The following is a 19,887-nucleotide window of genomic DNA, read 5'->3' on the forward strand; positions in this document are numbered from 1 at the left end:
CAAAACGTGCTTTTCCAGCTTCTGATGTAACTCATCCTGACGTTGCCTTTTCCACTGGAAAACCAGTACTTTTCCCTTTACTCCAGCTGTCATCACAAACACCTGTGGCCACTGGATCCACACACACACACACATACACAGACACGCTCACCCTTCAAGTGGTCTCCCTGACACCTCTGTTTTCTCTGCTGAGCCTTGGTTTCCTTCAGGACACCTAGGGATGCTTTCTGGCTGGTAACTGCTTGCCCAGAAAACCCACTCGTTTGGGGTGGGCTGGGTTCCTTGGTTTTTGCCTCTTGAGTTAGTGCTGGACTACCAGGCTCCTAGCATTTCATCTCCTGTGGCATGAACTTGTTTCAGAACCTCTCTCCTGCCATTCCCTGTATCCCTCTGATGCCAAGGGCATCACCCACAGCCTTCACCCTTCCTCCAGCTGAAATCCTCATGCCTATGGCAATTCATAGTGTGGGTCCCACTCCAAATATTTAGCTTTGTCTTCTAATGCGTCAATCTTCTGCCTCTCAGTCATCAGGCAGGCACTACATAAATAGAAATTATTTATTATGTTGAAGGGAAACGTGATTTAATGAGTAAGGAAGACCAGTACATCTCTAGTAGTTAAAAAGCTACAGTAGAAATCTGTTGTATTGGTCATTTTGATGAGGACATTTAAGGAAATAGTTTTCTGCACTCAGGATTTCAGTATTTTACCACCCCATAAGCTCTAATGCAGGAGAGTGGTGAGTGGGCTCTGCCATGGGCACCAAGGGGTAGTGCAAGTCTGGAGGTAGCCTCAGGTCTGTAGAATTTTGGGTCTAATGGCAGGTGAAGTTTAGATGGTTTAGCATTACCCTGCAACCTTCCCCAGCAGCCATGCTCTGAGACATCAGTCTTTTGGTCTATGCTACAACTCCCGGAGCAAAAGTCACTCTGAAAATACAATCTTACTAATTCCCAAATATTTGCAGAAGTCCAGTTTATGATTCCCCTCCCAGTGCTTCCAGCTCTATTGTGGTTGGAAATGGTGGCTTAGGGCTGATCTCTCCCTGGCATGGTAATATGGAATAAATAATTTATGCCAACCTGTTATTAACAAATCTTTTCTTCCTGCAGATCATTTATTCTCCACAAAGTTCACCTCCTGAAAACAATACTCTGCTGGGTCTTCCTCGGGATAAATCCAAGTGCTCAGATAATGCCAGATCATGAAACAGTTCTACTGTGTTAGAGCAGGTAAGGAAGTGAATCTGCATGGAAAGAAATTATTCTATTCCAGTTCAAGCTTTTTCTGAAGTACAGATTTTAACTCTGTTATGCTTTTTCCTACATCATCAAGAATTAACTCATTTAAGTAAGTGTTCCAAAGTGCACATAATTATTTCATCTTTTACGTGTTCGTGGAGGATCAGAGAAATCTGATTTATTTCTTAGAGAAAACGTAGTATATACATGTAAAAGCCATTTGCTGTAGCATCCCCAGGAAGGAAAGGTCCTGAACAGGAAATTATCCTGAGGCCTCAAATTATCTCTTGCTGCAACCTGAATTGTATTTTTGAAAGCTCCTAAAATTCATGGCAGAGAGTAACGGTGTGTGCTGAGATAATACAAATAATTTTCTTGGTCTTCATAGACTGAAATTAATTGGTCCTGAACATGGCTTTAATTATGTGACATTAAAGAAGCACATAGTTACCCTACAGGAATAAGCTACTCTCTATTTTCATGTTGCATCATTGTCTCATTGTGTATTTCTGGCTGCGTAATACTGACTCTGGAACGGGAGGCAAGATGTTTTAATTACTCAGAAATAGTTATGTAAATATACAGAGCAATCCTTGTTGAAATTAATCATCCATTAGCACTCTTGGAAAAAAAGAAAGAATGGAAATCAGATGAGATCTTGCTGCTGAGAGCTGAGCTGAAATTCAGCCTCATTTCACAATCAGTGTTCATGAAATCTTCTCGTATATTGATTTACCTCCCTGAATAAATCTGCCTGAGGCAGGAGACACTTGCCAGAGAGGACAAGTAATATTTGTGATAATTAAGGGCCCATCAAGAAGTCGCAAAGCAAATTATGGAGGAGGATAAACTGCTTTGACTCAAATTTGTGAAGATGGCAAGAGAAATGCAAAAGAGGCTCTTCAGTAAAGTTACTAAAAATGTATTGGACATTAATAGCCTCCCTTCAGTACCTGCAGGGGCCTACAGGAAAGCTGGGGAAGGACTTTTTACAAGGGCATGGAGTGATAGGATGAGGGGGAATGGCTTTAAACTGAAGAAGGGGAGATTGACATTAGATATTAGGGAGAAATTCTTCACTGTGAGGGTGCTGAGCCCCTGTGCCAGGTTTCCCAGAGAAACTGTGGCTGCCCCATCCCTGGCAGTGTCTCAGCCCAGGTTGGATGGGGCTTGGAGCAACCTGGGCTGGGGTTGGAACTAGGCAATCTTCAAAGTCTCTTCCTACCTAACCCACTCTCTGATATTATGATTAAAAACCCCAAAGAAAAGAGGGTGTTGCTGACCACCCCCTCCCCTGTGGGTCACTGCCACCCTCAGAGCCAGCTGGCAGAATTTCACACCAGGGACAACCTATGGAATTGTGTTGAGAAAAAAAACAGCTATTCCCAGCATCTTTTAAAGAATGTAAAATTAATTCCTAATTCAAATTTTGGCTTCTTTAACCTCCTGATGGGCACCCTTGATGTCTCCACATCTTTCCTCTCCCCTTGACACCTGTCTGAGGGCTCCAAAGGAGGAGCTATGGTGTTCCACAGAATCACGGAATGTCAGGGGTTAGAAAGGACCTCTGAAGATCATCCAAGGCAGAGGACACTGCCAAGACCACAGGAGCAACACAAAAACAGCTGAGGACCTTTTCTGACCTTCTGCCCTTTATTTGATTGCCTGTTTCTTTAAAGTGAATTTACTTATTTTTTTTTATTATTTGGTTTTTTCTCCTGCAATCCCCATGAGACATTCTTTCCTATGAGTCATGCACACCATAAAGAAATTACTGTTTGGCTCCATGTTTTGCTCCCATGCCTGGAATCAACATTTTTTCAGTGAGAGATAGGAAATGAGCTGAATTTGTGGGTGATTCATTATTTACTATTTTGACCTGAGATGGTTTCTTACCCACTAGCTTTAAAATAAAAGCAAATCAAACAATAAAAACCCTGAAACACAAGACCAGAGCTTCATGTGATTCAAGACATGAAACATGCTCTTTAAAGATTTATTTACATCATATACAGTAATAATCCCTTATATCCTTTGATATTGGTTTTACATTTTATCATTATTAATAATGTGCTTGATTTTATTCCAGAACAGTATCTTAGTCATTTAAAATACCCTTCAAGAGTATATTTTCTCATATGGCTCAGAAATGTGGTAGTGTTTCTTCATTTACATTCTCTTATGTGTGTATGATACAACAAAATAAGGCACTTTTGAAACACCTATATAGGCCAGATGTAAAAATCATACAGATATATATAAAGTCCTGGGCACTAAAGCCCACCAAAGCTCAGAAACCTAAATTTGAAATAAAACAGTATTTCAGATGATAAAAGAGCAAATCAGACCAAAATCTGGCAACTCAAATCCAACACAGTAGCAAAAGGCTCAGTCCCAGAAGCCACTTCCATGGGGGATGGTTGGAAAGTCCCCAGAATTGGAGGAAGATGTGGAAGCCTTCTCATTAGCAGGTTTCTTCTCATTTTAATGTACTTTAGTATTAACTCCAGATGGTTTATAACCATTTCCAACCACCAGACAATTCCAGCAGTGCCATCTGCCTGCGTTCCAGCCCAACAGGAAGACCCTAAAAGCAGCCCAGCCCAACCTACCAAAATCTGTAAGTCAAGAAGGTGACTCCTTCCTGCTGCCTGTAGCAGGGATATCTGCAATGTACATGGAAAGGTGGGACCTGGGATCAAAGGCAAACAGAGAGCCCAGAGACATGATTTCTCAAACCACACAACTGCTGAATCATTCAGGTTGGAAAACACTTGTAAGATCATCCTGAAGGTTTGCTGGACACCAAGGTTTGCCCAGTTTTCTTCAATGCAGTCAGGTGTGGTACCCAAACCACATCATCTCCCCTCCCACAGGCTTGCTTCTTAGTCTGCCAACCTTTTGTGGCTTTGAGGGGTTGACCCTCCTCCATTTCCATCACCACCAGTGCTGATTTGCTTCTTTGAGCATGTGGGGGTCTTGCCCCCTGCACAGCTGCTTATGGGTCAAGGCTCTGTTTGACATTGGACCCCAGCACAGATCTCTAAATCAACAACCACCATAAACCCCATAAATCAGCTCTTCAATTAAAGGAGTGAAAATAAAATCCAGACCAAGCTCTGAAAGCCTTGCTTGAACTCTTTGCAAGTCATTTTCTAAAATTAGATTTAGACGTTTAGGTCATTGTGAAGCAGGTGCTGACACCAAATTTGTTTGGATGTAACTCACTGTGGCACTTTTGCCAGAAGAAACAAATTAAAAAATGCTGGCTAGCTCATTAAATCCTACTGATTTATTCATTTCAAACTAAAGCGGTTGCAGAAAGTTCTAAAATAGTGCATCTCCATCCTTGGCAGATGTTTATGAAAAAGGCAAAGATTTCAATTTTTTTCTGCAGGAAATGGAACACATCTGGGATGAAGAAGTCTTTTTTATGGTGGCCATCACTTCAGGTGGGGGGAGAAGGAGGAGAAAGAGGAAAGGAGTTATTTCACAAATGCAGCCACAAAATATTAAAAAATACATATATTGTTCAGATTTATCTCTCTTGGTTGAAGTGAATATCATCTCTTTTGGCCTCCCAGAACAGCTTCTGGATTTGAAGGTGGGTTTTTGCAGTGCAGCATTTCTGATTTGAGTAATATCCTTGCAACCATGTAGTGAAAAGGCTGTGGGGCAATGGGATTGCCTTTCTCTGCTCCCCACGAGCAGCCAGAGGAAAGCAGAAGGTATCAGTTGCCTCCTCTCCACCTAATATATGCACAGTGTTGCCAACTTGCATTTTTTTCATAAGTTTCATGATTTCTAGCTGGGAGGAAGAATGGGTTTAAAAGCCCCCCACCCTGGAAACAGCTCAGTTGGCAGGTACCATCCCGCAACACCTCAAATGGCAGCAAGTTAAACAAGCCCCTAAACTCATTTGCAAACAACAACAAATTTACCAACAAACAGCAACGTATGAAGCCATCCCACCATTTTTTTTTTTTTTTTTTTGGAACCTGATTAATGAGCCTGAGTGGTGGTGGTGGTGGTGGTGGTGGTGTACAACCAGCACACAAACAGCCTCTGACATTTTCCTTTTTTCTGCTTGGCTGCGACTACTTTAAACAATGACTTCAGAAGGGTTTGACAGCCAACTGGGCATCTGCTCTGCTGCTTCTGGCAAGGAGACCAGGGGCCTGTTGACCATCATGGGACACATCAGGGATGATCTCTTACTCACTGGACATGTTGAGGCTGTTCTAGTTGCAGAGGTGACCTGAGACTTCCTTTATGCTTCCTCAGGAGTAGTGGTGAGGGAATCTCTGCACCCTCTTCAAAGGGACTGTCCTCAGCTCAATCTACTCCTTGTTGTTAAGGCTCTCCTGCTAATTAAAAGGAGTCCCACCCAGTTTTAAGTCTTTTTCCTCTTGAATGAGTTATGTGGGGAAGATGGAGCTGATCTTACAAACAGTGACACTGCTCAAACCCAGTGTAGGACTGAAGGTCTCACAAGCTCCTGCACAGGAAATGAGATCTCAATGGCATTTCTGTCTCATTTCTGAAGGAGCCTGGCCCAGTTCCTCTTCCTTTTCGGAACATGAACAATGTGTAGAACAGTATAAATATATCTATATACCTATTGCTCCTGCGAGCTGGGGTTTTGTTCATTGTTAAGTGCAGTGAAAAATACAAACTTTTCACACAGTTTTCTTTGTAAAGCCACCGGTTGGCTGCAAGCAAATGCTCTGTAAGCACAGGATGCGCATTACAGTGGGGAATGCTACTGGAGTGGCAAATGCAGGTCCAGAAAAACAATGAGCTGACATGATTAAAACTTCCTGCAATCTTAATCCAGGGCCCATTGGCATAAGCATTATAACAAAGCCTTATAATTAATCATTGGAGAATCTTTTTTTTTGTCATCACATCTCTGTTGCAGAGCAGGAAAGAGTTAAAAAATGAGATGTCTGCATGCTCTGTCTTCTCACTGTCTGCTGCATCTTGCAATCTGCTGTTTAAACCCATTTCTTTGGAAATCATGATACTGAATGTCACCATCAGGTTTATGATGGCCATCACCTCAGTCACTGCCCACTGAACATCACAGATGTTGATTAATAATCTACTTTCCTACCAATAATGTAACATTGCCCACTGTCAGAGGTCCGAGAGCACATATTGTGGGTTGAAAAGAGTAAGTCTGGGGAAGATTAATCAGAACCACAGTTGTTATATAGAATTTCATGCTGTGGAGGCAGAACAGATTTGTGTTGGGACATGAGAGCTGGAGTGAATTTCAGCAGTATGGTTTGGAAGGGCTGGTTCAGAACGGAAGAGAAAGAGGATCTGGGGCTTTTCCAGCCCCTCTTGCTGTTACAATATTTTAAAAGGTCATGGTAGTAAATCTATTTGCTGAATTCTCATCTGGGTTTCCACCACAACTCACTGGATGAGCAAGCCCACATAATGTAATCAATTTGTGCTTTGGAACTCATGTCTGCTTAGGACACTGAATTAATTACTGAGCATTTCAGTCCATTTCTTACTTGTTTTTCTCAGGCTGAGATTTTTCCAGTGTGGCTGCATCCCTCAGGAGTGGCACATTATTTGTCTGAGACCTGAGGTGGGATTCAATAAACACCAACCAGGCCAGAGACACAGTGCACCTCCAAGAGAAAAGGTGTCATGAAGCATTCATACTTATTTATCCTGGAAAGAAGCAACTCAAACAACATGTTTTCTTCCAGAGTTAAAGTGAATTTCCCATTTAACTCCTTTCATACCACAGGCTGCTGAAGTCCCAGGCAACAGCATGGCTGAGACAAATCACCATTTCCTCTTCAGAAAATGGAAGTCATGTGCAATTGTTCTTTGTAGTTTCTTTTTTGTTGGTTGCTTTTGTTGGGGTGGTTTTTTTTTGGTTTTTTGGTGGGAAAAACAACTTCTGACTTCCTTTACCACTTTCCAGGCTGAGCTACAGTGGGGCCCAGCCAACCATGACCTTTCCCAGCATGGTGGGAGGAGACACAGTGGAGTTACAGCTCGCTTGTAATGAGCCTTCTGCTTTTAAAATAGTACCTGTGTTTCATGGTTCCACAAATACATAGCTACTGAGAGAAGCAAATTATAATTCCTTCTTTTTCATTTCCTTCAGAAGCTGCAACACTGGCAGCCTTCAGCCAACCCATAAATAAATAAATAAAATCTTTGCAATGGGAGCTTCTACATCATTTTAAAATACATCAGCAAAAGGCAGCCTATGGAAAATTCTGACTGAAGGCATATGGGAAGTTGCACCAGAAAGAGGCTTTTTTTGCTTTTGCCTTCTGCAGATGTTGATTTGCTCCTCTCACAACTGCTTAGGGAAATAGCAGGTAAAATACATTTCCTTTGTCTTGAATCACATGTTTGCTGTTAATAATTACTCAACAAAATTTTAGTTGGGTGTTATTCATAGTTTTTTGGGCGTTTTTGAAGTTGTTGACACCACCTGCACCTAACTCTGGAAACCAGTCCTGAGTCAGCTTCCACAGGTCACCAACTTTGGGTGTCACCAGGTGAAAAATATCACTATTGCAGTAAAACTTTTTTTTTTTTACTTTTTTGCTTCCTATAGCTAATTATTTTTAATTATTTACCACTTTATTTCCTACTAGTAACCAGCTGCTTCTTCTTGCTCTGCCTGTAATTGTGTTTGTTTGTTAATGCCAGAGACAGAAAGGTACCACTGTAAGAGTGGAAACAATCTTAAATCACCTTCAGTCCTGGCTTGCATCTGGCACAGGTTTATGCATCTAAGAGAGGCTACCTTTGCAGATCAGACAGGGCCTGAGATTCTCACAAAAAATTCAAAGTGAATCAACTCTGTGAATGATTACAGAAGGCTAAATTGCCAGCACTACATGTAGTATGGCTCTTTTCACTGACATCCCAGGCTGCTACAATTCCTTAGTGTGAACAGCAAAATCTTAAATTTACCTTCAGTTAATGAAGAATATAAAGGTCCAATTTAATAAGGGTGGGTTGTGTAATTTATTTTTTTCTTTTAATTTTTTCTGCCCACAAAGAAAAAAATAAGACTGACCTGGCAACAGGGGAATGCCCCATATAAGGCTATGTGTGTCTATGCCAGGTGCTACTCTTTCCAACACCACAGAAAAAGACAGCTGCAGTCTCTGCCACAGGATTTATAAGAACACAAAGCTTTTTATTTCATTTCAAGCATTCAAATCTTGGCTTTTGGAACAAAAGAGGGACCTCGGATGCAGCACTGGAAAGGCCAAGCAGCCACAGGAGCTCACTGTGCAGCAGGGCTGAGCCTGGGCAGGGGTTTGGGATTGCAGGAATGTGGCCTGAAATTTCCTTTTCTAGCCACTCTTCTGATGCCTCTGTCATTCCCTTTCAATCATTTCATTTTCATGGGATCAAAGAAAATGTTTTTATGACATTAACTTCAAGCAGTACTTTAACAAAGATGTCATTTTTTACTTGTACAAGTTGTGGGGAGTTTTTAAATTAATTTGTTTAAAAATTGTTTCTTTTCTTCCCTTCCTCCAGTGCCACTGGACTGAGATGAGCAGCAGACACTACTTAGTCCCAGTTTCAGTGATGGTTTGGTAACCTGGTGTCTCCTTACCCTGGAAAGACTCACACCACAAAGATGATGCCATTCTGTTAGGTAAGAGAAGAAGCACTTTGTTGTGGTCTCTTAACCTCCCCAAATCCTTACATCCAGAAGAATTACTTGCTCTCAGTCTTAGAGTTTTTAAATGTACTTGTTACTCTTACACTCCTTCCAAAATTTATACACCTTGAGCTGACAGCAGTACAAATAATTTCTGACCTTAAAATGAAAGATTTTAGAAAGAAACAGACAGATGGAATGAATCAAGTTTTAAAAACTTTCCAAACCTTTTCTCAGATTTTTTTTTTTTCTCTGTAGCAGGAGGCTGGCAGCAGTCATCTGTGCTGGGAAATGCTTAGTACACCAGCGTGGCCTTTGTATTTGTCGGCTAATTTTTGTTTTGAGTATAACCCTTGACTCATGGAAAAATAATCTAAGTGTTTTGGGCTGGTCTCTGACTTGGTCTTCCTTGAATTAACAACTGTCTGTTTCAAAATACGCGTGGAGAGGCTTTTCTGATAATGTTTTTATCCTCTTGCTCTCTCCTTGGCCTTCTCTTTGAGAGGCAGAAAGCCCTGGGAGTCAGTTCCCAGCAGCTGGTTGTTGTGGGGGTGGTTGGGCTTTTCCAGTCAGCAAAATTCAGCCATCAGCTCTTACCAACCTCCCGCTGCCATCTCCGAACATCAAGTGACATTTCATGTGAAAAATTAATACTGAGATGCGAAATTAAAGCAGCTGTTTTTAACTAGAGTGCTACAAGAGTTGCTTCAGGCAACTGGCAAACATCCCTCTGCAAGTCAGTGCCTTGGGAGGCACATGCACCAAACAAAATCCAAACAGCTAAATTTAGTCTGGATAGGAAATTAGCTGGAGGTTAAGTAAAGTTTTCGGCTACTTTGTTTTGTTTCCAGATTACCCAAGAGATGTTCCTTCCTGGAAAGGGAAATAGGACAGTGATACAGAGCTGTTTTTCAATCCCTTCATTTACATGGACTCATTTCAAATACGTTTTACTGTGTGTTTGTGATTTAAACCTTACCCACTCCTACTTTCAGATGGAAAGATTTGAAATGGCAGTGCCAGGTCAGTGCCAGATCTCTTCTAGCTCAGGGGGCACCCTCTGTCCAAGCTCTTACTACTCTGCACACAGGACGATGTAAAAGTTCATTTTTTAAAAAAAACTTCCTTTGCACCTAGTTAGAATCAGTATTTCTTGCAAAATTACATTCCAACACAGATGAAAAATTATAAGCTCTGCTATGTAATGTCTAAGACAGAGGAGACAGCTCCTCCATCTAGCCGCTCCAGCCAAAGCTCAGTAAAATCTAACTCACAGATTTTCTATATTTCTACTTTATCATCTGCCCTAACATTTTTGCTTGGGTGTCATTTTGCTCAGAGGGATGCTTCTAAACCTAAACCCTGGAGCTAAGCAGCCACGACTGGCTGGCTGCACACATCAAACTAAATTTCTAAAATCTAAAATTTCTGAACTTTTGCATTAAAGACACCAGTTTCCTTTGTGGACATGTCATTTTTTCCTGCTTGTTTTATTTTGCAATCATCAGGGTAGAAGCAACTGTGGGGAAGCATACAGTTGCAGGTTTCTTTACTGATCCAGGATATAAATCTTGTTGCTTAAGCAAACACAAACTGTTGAAGCAGTTGTTTGTGCAAACATGCAGGATAAGGTACATGGGACAGGATTCTACAGATGCTCTGAAAGTTTGTGGGTGGGCTTGTTTTGTTTTTTTTTTTTGTTTAACAGGGCTACACCATCACTTCTTCTAATTGCTGGGGAGGTTATGAGAGAGGGACAAGCCCCTCAGCACTTGTTTAATGAGGTATTTTTGTTGTCTGCTGGGCAGCCCTTGCAGGGAACTGGGATTCCTGCAGTCCAAGAGGGGGAAACCAGTCTGCATAGAAGGAAGACAGTTGGTCCTTCCTCCCGAGTTACAACTGATAAAACAAAAGGAAATGGCCTCAAGTTATGCCAGGGGAGGTTTAAATTGGGTATTAGGAACAATTTCTGCCCCAAAGGCCCTGGCACAGGTTGTACGGGGCAGTGGTGGGGTCACCATCCAGGGAGGTATTTAGAAGCCATGGAGATGTGGTGCTGAGGGACATGGCTTAGTGGTGGCCCTGGCAGTGGGTGGGTTAACAGTTGGACTTGTTGATCTTAAAGCTCTTTTCCAGCCAAAATGATTCTATGGAAGTAGCCCTGGCTAGGACTGCTCCCATCCCCTTTGTATGGATTTACAGTTGGGTAGGGATCCATAGGGAAAAACCTTGTGTGGTGGCACTGAGGGCTCGGGGACTTCCAGAGCTGCAGCGAGCCAGGTGGAACAGCTCTGCTGTGGAATCTCCCTCTGATGGCTGCTGTTTACTCAAGCCAAGTTATTCCTTGAGAGGAAGTGACAGGAATGTACAGTTCCAGAGCAGGAAATACCACTGTCTTAACAACGCTGTGCAGAGGAACAGGGAGTTTTGGGCTGGCATCGAGCTGGGCCTTGGAGCCAGAATCCTGGAGAGCTTGCAGGAGACTGACTTCTTCCCAGCCAAGCATCACTGTGCACTGCGGTGGACGAAACCTTCACAGAACAGAAATAGAAAATGTTAAAGGTTGTTCCTAGGGACTCAGATTAGTGCTTTGAGTATTGTATCCTGAGGTGCCAGTCAGATTTGTGCCAGAAGAAGGGTGTCAGGCACAACCTTGAAACTGCAAAGCTGTTGCATGCATAAAATAGCTTTGGTGGTACACCTTGGGATATGAAGTACCCTTTAAATGAATCTCAGAATTAGAGGGCAAAAAAGAAAAACATTTTTAGCTTAGTGGATAGACTACTGTTATCCTTACATGCACTTCATAAATAATTTTTTGACTTTCTGGTGGTGTCTGAAGAGTTCATTATTCAAGATATCCTGCTATTCCTTCTGAGACTGAGTGTGTTCACTGGCACTTTACAAAATGCTCGTTTTACTTAATTATTGATATTTTTTCAAGTAAGTTTTTTTCCACTCTGTACAGGCTGCAAATTCACTTCTCAAAATGACAAGGAGGAAGATGGAGCTCATCTTGTCCATGACACCTTTCCACTGCATTTCTTGCCAGTCTCTCAGGACCCTTGTCATGACTGTGGCTTCATCACAGCATTTCACCCCGTGGCTTCATCACAGCATTTCCCCCCATGGCTCCTGATGAAGCAAACCAGGGATGCTGCTTCGAAAAGGGAAAGAAAAAAAAAAAAAAAACAAACCAAAACACAAGCAGAATATGGTTACTGAAATTACACACTGTATCAGAAGTGCATTATGGACTTCTTTTGCATGTCTTGGCTTAGCAGAAAGGTCTGTCTTACAGCTCCCAGTGTTGCATCTCTTTGGATATTCCATAGTTCTCTGTGCCACTGGGAAATGTCATTACAAAATGGCACCATTTTGAATTATTTTCCTCATATGTTGCAGCCACTTTCCTTTCAGATGGAAAACGGTGATGGCATGAGAGACCAGAAAGATATTCCCTCATGAGCTGTGAGACTTGGTCTGGTGTTTGAACAGGTACACAAAGCAGAAAACCTAAACCCATGTGGTACACATTTGAAGATTTAGAGTGTTTTTCAGAAGGTGCCAACATGTTACATGTGTAGTGTGCATACTTCTGGAAAATTATGAATCACACACTTTTTTTCCTGTAAAAATAACATCTGTTTTCTAGGATGTCAAATCTGCAACTCCTTCCAAATAGCAAAACAAATTAAGTAAGACCAACTAAAGTGGTAGGAAGAATATTTTTAAGAATGGAGAGCAGATTGCATCCCATTTTTCAGTGCATCTGTGGTGGGGAAGGAAAGAGGGGCTGATTTTGCTAAGTCTACAAAATTCTTTAGTACCCAGTACAATTAATACAGCTTCTTGTTGATTTGCCTTCTGTGTGTCTTGGATTAAGGCTGCAGCAGATTGAGTGTCTACAGCAAACCAGGTGAGAGCTGTTTTGGTCCAGCTCCAAGTTGCCAAAGACCTTCCAGCAAACACTCTGCATCCCCCTGAGCCTGAAGGAGCCAAACACCAACAGTCCCAAAGAGCACATGTTGTACAGACAGGAACAAACTCGTATACACTTGAAAAAGCTTTCATGGCCTTTGCAGTGCTACAAAAACATGTTGCCTGTTAGATTCTTTGTGCTATTTGCTCTTATTATTCAGATTATCTGGTACCTGTGTTTTTCTTCTTTAATCATCTTTCAGGAGCCGAATCACCACAAAGGAATAATTCCCATTTATGAACCCTTCTCAGGTGGAAGCAGTTAAATGTGCAGCTTCATCATACAGCTTTTACACAGAAGAATTCCCAGAGTGAAAATGGCATTTCTGCCTGTTTGTGAAATTGCCTCCATTTAAAGGAGTAATTTGATGTTGAGAAGAAAGGCTAACTATTACAGCAATCACTCTTTGTGGTGCAAGTACGTTCATGCTTTTCCTGCCTTCAGACTGCAAAAGACAATATTTATATATGCATATAAATCCTATCACGTATTGAACTAGTGCTTTAATTTCAAATATTAAAACAGCAGTATTTTGTAGGTATTTTAAACACTTGATGATCAGGAAAGGCCAAGGTGTTGATGAAGCAGCTGGCTGCCAGCTGTTTTGCAGGGCCCATCTTCAGGATGTCTCTGAATATCTGCAGTTATTAAGTGTCAGGTAATTGATTTCATCAGCCTCTTTCTGGCAGAGCCCCATGTCACTCATCGGGGCATGATGGAAAAGATCCATCCTGGTACACAATATATTTCCTAATTCTATTCCTCCTAAGGAGCAGGTAATGCTCTGGGAATGTAGAGAACAGCACGAAAAGTCCCTCTGCTTTCAGTAGCAAGAGATGCTGATGGAGGAGATTATCATAGTACACATGTTACCATTTAATTATTCCCTTTCCTGTAAAGAGCCTGGCTTTAATTAAATGGCAAAACAAAGTGAGAACTTTACCCTAAGCCATTTTAAAGTGCTCACTTCCTCCTCTGTGTTCTGTGGTTTATTAGATTTGAATGAGTAATGGGGTGGTTTCATTTGTTTAGTAAAATTAAAGCGGTCAGTAACAATTTCCTGTCTGAGCAAACTGTGGGCTGATTAATAATATTGGCAATGGAGAATAGGGTTTTGCTTTTTTTTTTTTTTTTTTTTTTGCAGCTTGTGCTGCCATCCTGCTGCTGCTGCTCAGGGCTTTTCAGAGCTGCTGGTACTTACTAGGCTCAGTCCCAACCCTCTCTGAGACAAACCTTGTGCTTACAGTGCACAGGAGGATGTTGAAAGGTGCCTCAAGAACTGACAACAAAGGATCATGAAGGAGACATGATTCAAACCAAGACTGATCTTCCTTCTTACCCAGATATTTAATAATTTGCATTTGCAAGACCAGGTCTGGGTATGATCTAAGCACTGGAAGTACCAGTGGGGTGTCTGGGTTTGCAAAGTGCATCAGTTATTTAGGACAGAAGAGAAAGTGTTGGTTTGATCTTCTCCAATGCATTCCCCATGCATTGGTGTCAGGGATGGATGACCCTGTCAGGGAATACCTTTGCTTTTCACAGATTTAACCTCTTGTTTAACCTCTCTCTTGTTTAATCTGCATGTACTAATTCTGCAGAACCCCATGATCCTGGCTAAAAACTCTACAACACCCCATGAATTTTAATAAACAGCAAAAAGGGTTAGGGAAATCAAACATACTGTGCAAACCTTGCCATTGGCATTCAGCATTTTTATTCCTGCTGAAAACACCTTGGACAACTTGATTTCTCTTTATTTCTGAAAGAAGTCAAATCTGACCAGGGGCTACAGTCTGCCAACCTAAATTGCAGTTACCAATTGACACAAACAGTATCTAGCAGTCAATTACCCCATATGCATTACAGATTTTTGCCTGAATTCTATTCATTGCCTCTTCAGAGAGTCAGACACACAGACTGGTACTGATCAGTTCACACAAAAGCTGGAGTGACTCGATCCTCTTGCAAAAGGCATTTGGAAAAGGATGAACTCTGCTGTAGTTATTCCTGCTGTGTCTAAACACTGATGTGGTGTTTGTGGCAAGTAAAGGCTTACTGCATATAAATGAGCTTGGACTCTCATATGATATATATATATATGAAGAGGGAAAAAAAAAGCATAGTCCATGAATTTTAAAATGTGTTGGCAGACACAGAGTACCAGAGAAACATCAGGCTTGCTGCAACACTTCTTGAATCAATGACAAAAATACTGCCTCCAACCATTATTGTTCAGCCATGACAAATATAATGCCTTTGCCATTAGTAAGCAAATACAAGGGCCTGTCAGCACGAAACACTTCAAAATGCAACATCAACATCCAGCAGTTTGTTTAACGAGCTGATTCAACAGACTGCTGACATGGGTTTTTTGCTAGACTTACTTCTCATTGCCTTTGCCCATTGGTTCTCCTGTCTACATATGACCATTACTTAACCTGGCTCTTTCTAGAACTTGCACTGTTTCAAGGGTCATGGATGGATAGAGGGTTGATAAGCACAGGTTCTGTAAATGAAATAATTTGTATATAAATGTCAGTGCTTTCTACAAGGGATGTGTGAACTGCCTCCTTGAGAGTCACTCTACCCAAGGTTCAGTTCTGGAGTATTAGAGTTCCTTTAATTTTTTTACTGGAATCAGTGTCAAAAAGAGCTTCTTAAACCTTTAAAGAAAATGTTGGTGGCATGTGGACTCAGGCCCTCATGAAAAATACTCATTGGTTATCTCAGGAAGGTACTGCTCTGAAGCAATGTTTTCAGCTTAGAAAAAAGTAGAGTGACTTCTGTGGAAGGAAAAGCACATGCTAAGTAGGTATCTGCAAATAAACAAAAAAAAAAAAAACCCCAAAAAATTTTAAAAAGAAGCATTTTTCTTTCCTTAATCATACTTCCTAATGCAGATAACACCAGGCCATTCCACAGGGAGGAAGTCAGAGAAATGATGCTGTTCCACATGAACAAGCAGGTTGTGTGGGCGGAACTGACATCTGAAATTACGCTAATAAATAATGTCCCCCCTCTGACAACCCCAGGGTGCTCTGCAAATGTTTTTTTCAGATAAGCAACAGACACAGGCAAATATTTTATAGTTCTAGAGCTGAGGGTTCGGAGAACTGCAAGGATGTGTCCTGCTTGACGTGAGACACAAGACTAAGGAAGAGCAGGAACGGGTACCCCTGTGTTATGATTTTTAGACCTGTGGTCTAACCACCAGACAAGAAAGGGCTTATTAAAATTAACAGTATAAAAAAATATTGCACTTCCCAGCAGCATACCAAGTTCCTGTGAAGACCTGTGAACTGCTTACATAGCTTTTGCAAAAAGTTATTCACGAGGCATTGCCTGTGGTTCCTCTGTATCTACGGCAGGACTTTCGATCAGTTGCTCAGAAGTCAGGGGTGTTTCTTTTCACCTGCAGATTTCAGATTTCAGGCAGAGATTACACCCTGTCTTTTCAAAGTTCAAAGAAGTGAGACTGCAGCTACTTTGCCAAAGCAAACACTTGGCCAGAAGTCATTTTAGAATTTAGAATTACTAATACATCAGATCAGTTCCTGTAATATGGATCCTGATTTGGGTGTAGGTGCTGAAGCTTGGCCACCATCCATTCCCAGCCATGTGGCACATACTCATCTTCCTCCACCTCCTTGGGTCTCAATGTTTCCTCACTTGAAGAACTAATATTGGTGCCTAATGGGGTTGGGGAAGCAGGAGTGATAGTTTTAACCCATTAATCATGTTTGCCACAGAGTGAAAATAAGCAACTGCAGCCTCTCCTCACGTCACGCTCATTTGCAGGGTAAATTCGACCAGTGGCCTTTTTCCATTACCCAAAAGTTCTTGCTGAAAATTGGCAATTTACTCTGTGTTAAGGCATTAGCTCAGGTGACAAAGACTGGCTCTAGAGTATAGAATGAGAACCTTTGGGAGTGTTTGTGTTTCAGCTTCCCTGCAGTTCAACACATGTTTTTTGGCTTCTTTTGATTGAATAAAATTTTCCAAGTGGGCTCCAGCTTCACGAAAACCATGAATGAGCCTAATCCAGACCACTTGTGCAACAGTTTTTGAATATCCTTATGAGTTTACACCCTACCCTGTGCCTTCTCTGACCCTCCAGCCTATGTCCATTCCTCCTAACCCTCTTCTGCTCTTGGAGTTATAGTGCCCAACTCTTGCAGCTTCTGGATCCTGCAGGTCTGACTTCTGCAGTCAACCATGCAGCCCTGCTGCCCCCAGAGAATTTTTTCAGAGCAAGAGATCTTGTTTAATGCCATTAGATAAACACCTGCGGTATAAATTGTTCTTTCCAGGATGACTATTCCTGTGTTACAGCTGGAATATTGTGCAACAATACAGAACTGGTGCAGCAGTGCCACCCTCTACCTTGTTGTGAGCTGTGATTAATTCTGCCTTTCAGCATGTGAGACATCCACTATCAATCTCTTTCTCCTTCTATTTTAACAACAGCAGAGTTGCTATCTGAGATACATTATGGTGCCATAAAAGATGCCAATTATTTATTTAGAATCAAAGAAATCTGGTTTAATGGAGAGTGTGTTGGGTTCCAAGCCAGTGAACGGGTTCTGGAGCTCTGGGTTTCAGTGCAGATGCTCTATAATCAGGGTTTTCAAATGAAAATCAATGTCAACTCATGAGCACTGTAAAAGCTCCTCTTGGCTCTTCCCCAGCTGCACTGCTGGTTGAGTTGCAGCCTTTTTCTTGATTTTCCTATCACTGGGGATGGATACATCACAATAAGATTTGATCTTGCTTAAAATCCAAGGGGTACAGCAACCACCCCTGTGCTGGCCACCCCGCAGGCTCCTGGGGCAGGTACTGAGCATCCCTCCTGTGAATATGGATTGGGATGTCTTAAGGGATTGAAGCCAAAACTTCAGTTTCCCAGGTTCCTCTCCAAGTTCTCACTGTGCTCTCCAGCAACCCCACTACCAAGGGGATGGAGGAATGGTCAGAGATGAAAAGGAGCACGTGTCAAAACGAAGCCACGCCACTGGGGAATAGAGTCACTTAGCTATGGGAAAAACATGTGTCTGTGGAGACTTCCCTTGACTCTAGCACACACATTCTGCTGGTTATAAACTGTCTTTTTATATAACTTGACCTAACATCTGCAAAATTCTTCCATTTTTGAAACAGCTATGAATAGGTCACTGTTTATTTCTGATGAAGCTGGATTCATTTTTCATTCTGGTCAGTCTTTCATTCCTGTAAATACATTTATTCTCAAGATTCTCAGTATTTAAAATCTGCATTTTACAGAATTTTTGAGGTCAGGAAAACGGTCTGTTAAAGACCACGCACACGTTTCTATGGCATAAAGTTTCTTTTTCCCTTGCAAAGAAAAAAACCAAACCAAAACAAAAATGACAGTTATGCTTGGACTAAATCACAATTTTGAAGGCAACCATTTCTTTAAAAGCTGTGGCAGTCACCAGTTGGCTAAGTGCTTAAATGTGAACTGTTCCTAGAGATAGTTCAACAACCCCCTCTTCAATCAGTTGTACAGTTCTAGCACTGACATACCCCAGGAAATTTAAAACATTTAGGGATAGCCATTAGTAGATAAATTGTATAGATTGTGAGCTCCCACAATCACAAGCTCACACACATCATTTTTCATGTGCTGTCACACAGAAAACAATTGTAAAATAGAATTAAGGCTAGAATACATTTTGTCAGACTTCTGAACCCTCTGGCTAATTAAAATCATATTTGCAAGAGCCTAAGGAATCCTGAAGATAGCAACATCCCTGCCCATAAGATTAAAACAGGCAGTGGGGAGGGAGGAGAGCCATGTGTCAGGGTACTGGTGGAGAGATCCTTGGCTGCAGTCCTGCCAGGAGATCATGGGAAGGAGGTTGGAGCCTCACAGCATGGGGAGAAGGGTCAGGCACAAATCTGTAAGCTTGGTGAGTTGGCCATGCAGAGAACAACTTGGTTTTTTTCACAAAATTTCCACTCCATGTTTTGACCTTGTGGTTTCTGTGTATTCCCCAAATTAATTTTGTTCCCTGCAGTGGCACCTGGTGACACCCAAGGGATGCCTCAGGAGCTGCAGGGTGCATCCTGCTGCATGATGGGGATGAAGATGATCAGGAAGGTGCTCAGAGGGCTGAAGACAGGCTGAGAAAGTTGGGGTTGTTCCAGCCTGGAGAAAAGAAGGTTTTCTGGGGAGAACCGAGAGCACCTTCCAGTACCTGAAGGTGCTACAGGAAAGCTGCAGAGGGACATTTGACAAAGGCATGGAGTGATAGGATGAGGGGGAATGGCTTTAAACTGAAAAAGGGGAGATTGACATTAGATATTAGGAAGAAATTCATTGCTGTGAGGGTGCTGAGCCCCTGTCCCAGGTTTCCCAGAGAAGCTGTGGCTGCCCCATCCCTGGCAGTGTCTCAGCCCAGGCTGGATGGGGCTTGGAGAAACCTGGGCTGGGGGAGGTGTCCCTACCCATGGCAGGGGGATGGAACTGGATGAGCTTTAAGGTCCCTTCCTACCCAAACCAGTCTGGGATTCTGTGATATGAGCTGGGAGATGCTTCAAGGGCTCAAGGGACTCATTAATACCCAGCCCCAGTTTGTGGCTATTTCACAGGGTTCTGCTCAAGCTGCTGTAAAGCCAAGAGCCCACATCCCTTCTCCAAAGTGGTGTTGGACTAATTTTGGCCTGACAAGGGAGGTGAAACAAGAGGTGCCTCTTCCCTGCACAGCTGCACTCTGATCTCGTTATGATTTCATTTGTGTTTCTAGAAAAGGAGACATTTCCAGAAATATCTGGCTATGTCATCTCTTTGTGGCCCTTCAGCATCCCCACCATTTCCTGCCACTCAACCTGTCTGTTTAAATTAGCAAAACATTACACAAAGGCTCAGACAGTTCTCATCCAGTGCAATTTGGTCATTTTGGTGTTAAGTGAGTTCAGCTAAAGGGTGATTTAAACAAACACAAACTAAACCAACCTTCCAAGAAAGGTCTCT

General features: G+C 42.1%; 2 long non-coding RNA genes across 2 annotated transcripts; both read left to right on the plus strand.

Annotated features, from left to right (window-relative positions):
* The first annotated feature begins 693 nt into the window (after positions 1-693).
* Positions 694-9,851, plus strand: LOC139798065 (uncharacterized). The gene is made up of 4 exons (XR_011726700.1): positions 694-1,233; positions 6,784-6,978; positions 8,782-8,902; positions 9,760-9,851. It is a non-coding gene; the product is annotated as an uncharacterized lncRNA (long non-coding RNA).
* A 2,393-nt stretch (positions 9,852-12,244) lies between these two features.
* Positions 12,245-13,311, plus strand: LOC139798066 (uncharacterized). Its single transcript, XR_011726701.1, has 2 exons — positions 12,245-12,406; positions 13,142-13,311. It is a non-coding gene; the product is annotated as an uncharacterized lncRNA (long non-coding RNA).
* The last annotated feature ends 6,576 nt before the right edge of the window (positions 13,312-19,887 follow it).

The sequence above is a fragment of the Heliangelus exortis genome, chromosome 7 (genome assembly GCF_036169615.1).
Source record: "Heliangelus exortis chromosome 7, bHelExo1.hap1, whole genome shotgun sequence".
Classification (NCBI taxonomy): Eukaryota; Metazoa; Chordata; class Aves; order Apodiformes; family Trochilidae; genus Heliangelus; species Heliangelus exortis.